Below are 2500 nucleotides of genomic sequence, written 5' to 3'. Positions count from 1 at the left end.
ATACATTTGTATATCTATATACATGTTTATTTATTTATCTATATATCTACCTACCTTCTTACCTATATATATATATACATATATATATGTATGTATGTATGTATGTATATACATACATACATATGTATATATATATATATATATATATACCTGTGTGTGTGTGTGCATGAATGTACGTATGTATGTATTTGTACATGCCTTTGTATCTCTTACTACTGGAGTAAGCGAATAAAACAATAAGAAGAAAAACAACAATAATAATAATAATAATGATGATGATGATGATAACAATAGTGCTAATATGAATCTTTACATCAAGTTCTGGCCACCCAGTTTCCTCTGTTTCAAGACGTAACTCTTTTGGTTGCCGTATTAATAATCTTTATCTGTTCTTTGGCAACAAATGTGGAGATCCTAAGACAGCAAAGAGCCACACCCGCAGACAGCCAGGCAGACCTGGTGGAAATCTCTGTGAAGCAATTTCCACTGTAGACGAGTCAACATTATTATCCACGGGCAACAGAAATTTGCCTGAATCTGGTCATGTGGTACCCCTTTTTAACTAATGATTAACCAATTATGAGGTACCTCTTTTTAACTAATGATTAACCAATTATGAGGTACCTCTTTTTAACTAATGATTAACCAATTATGAGGTACCTCTTTTAAATGATGATGTGGTACTTCTGTTAACTGATTAAGAGGTACTTCTCTTAACTGATAACGATGTATCTCTTTTAAATGATGAAGCGGTACATCTTTTAAATGATGATGTAGTACCTATCTTAACTGATTATGAGGTACCTCTTTCAAATGTTGAAATGGCACCTTAACTTATTATGAGGTACCTCTGTTAATTTATTATGAGGTCCCTCTCTTAACTGGTTATGAGGTACTTCTTTTAAATTATGAGGTACCTCTTTTAAATGAGTTTATCTATCTATCCATCTATCTATCCATCTATCTATCTATCTATCTAACTATCTACCTATCTATCTGTCTGTCTATCTATCTATCTTCCTATCTGTCTGTCTGTCTGTGTGTCTGTTAATGGAATGCCTGTACATGACAAATGTTCAATTCTCCTTTTGTCATGTTCAATTCTCCTTGCAATGATGAAGCACATGTTTGATTGCAAGGCCAGCCCTGGTTCTGGTCAATCAGTCATTCGGTCAGCTGTGCATGTCTCATTCCACTGATGTTTACAGTCAATGGAATGGCCACTGGAATGAAACACTGCTCCACAAGACCATTCCCTGTTTACACATCACACACACACATTTATATACACAAATACATATCTAAATATATATATATGTATACTTATCTACATATATATATACATACAAATATAAACATATACACACATACATATATATATATATGTATATATATATATATATATAGAGAGAGAGAGGGGGGGGGAGGGAGATACATACACACATGCACACACATATATATACACATTCATATACTCATATATATTATAAAGGTATTTGTGTGTGTTCATACACATGACTAACCGTATATATTTGAATAGGATTGAGCAGAAACATTACTCTCTGAGATGGACCGGATCCCAAAGTCCATGGGATTAATGTCTGGATTTGAGTGAGGCAATATGATCTTGTCTCCCAAAACCACTGCAATGCTCTTTGCACCCACTCTGTGCCAAATTGGATGTGTGGGTGCTGCATGGAGAATCTGTACACCCCCGTGATTGGCTGAGTGAACTCTACTAGTTAGTATAAATGAGCATGCGCAGAACAGTCTGGGAACAGTGTCATATGCGCAGTCGTAGTGCGCAGGTCGCAGGAATTATTGAATAGAGATATTGCGGAGTGCTTCTTGAAGATACACAGCTCGGAGAGTAATTGAGAACACCAGGAATGTTTGATATTATAACAGCTCAGGTATAACAGTGATGATGAGAAGCTGTGCGTCATATCAGTCGGCTGCAACCCAGGGTAACACTTTCTCATCCAGCATTTTCACTTAAACTTCCCTGCTGACCTTGACGCCAACATCGATGAAGATCAAGGAAGACTTGGACCCATCAGATGCAACTGTGGCCCACACCATGAGTGAAGCTGGCTTCTAACAGCATAAATGTCTCCTGCTACCTTTGGGAAAATCTCCTGCATTATGTCCATCCTACATGTCGTCCTACATGTTGGTAATTTCTCCATATTTGACTCAGACACCACCATCTCGGTCCTGCATTAGTTGAGGGAGATCTTCAGGGAGGCACCCAGCGTCTTTGATGATTTAATGTACATACTAGCAGTTGGTCACTTGCTAGTTCTGGTTTAGCTCACTAACAATGTCCCACAAGGCATAAGCACCTTTCTCTAATCACGATGGAAACAGGCAGAAGATTTCCTTACAGCTGTTTCTTAGTGAGTTGAATTCTCCAAGATATGTTTAAGGCTGCACTTTACATTTGGGTGTAAATTCCATCTAGCATCCAGACTGTTGTTCCATATAAAAGGACTGACTC

The 2500-nt window shown here is 37.3% G+C and overlaps 2 protein-coding genes across 2 annotated transcripts in view; both read left to right on the top strand.

Moving 5' to 3' along the window:
- The window catches only part of LOC149130724 (uncharacterized), a 193150-nt gene that overhangs the window by 136521 nt on the left and 54129 nt on the right, over nt 1-2500 (top strand). The gene's annotated exons all lie outside the window — the stretch shown is intronic.
- LOC106872267 (metalloprotease TIKI1) overlaps nt 1-2500 on the top strand; it is a 70529-nt gene that overhangs the window by 50812 nt on the left and 17217 nt on the right. The window lies entirely within an intron of this gene.

Source organism: Octopus bimaculoides, chromosome 28 (genome assembly GCF_046866305.1).
Source record: "Octopus bimaculoides isolate indiv1 chromosome 28, ASM4686630v1, whole genome shotgun sequence".
NCBI lineage: Eukaryota > Metazoa > Mollusca > Cephalopoda > Octopoda > Octopodidae > Octopus > Octopus bimaculoides.
This window is presented reverse-complemented; position numbering and strand designations above follow the sequence as displayed.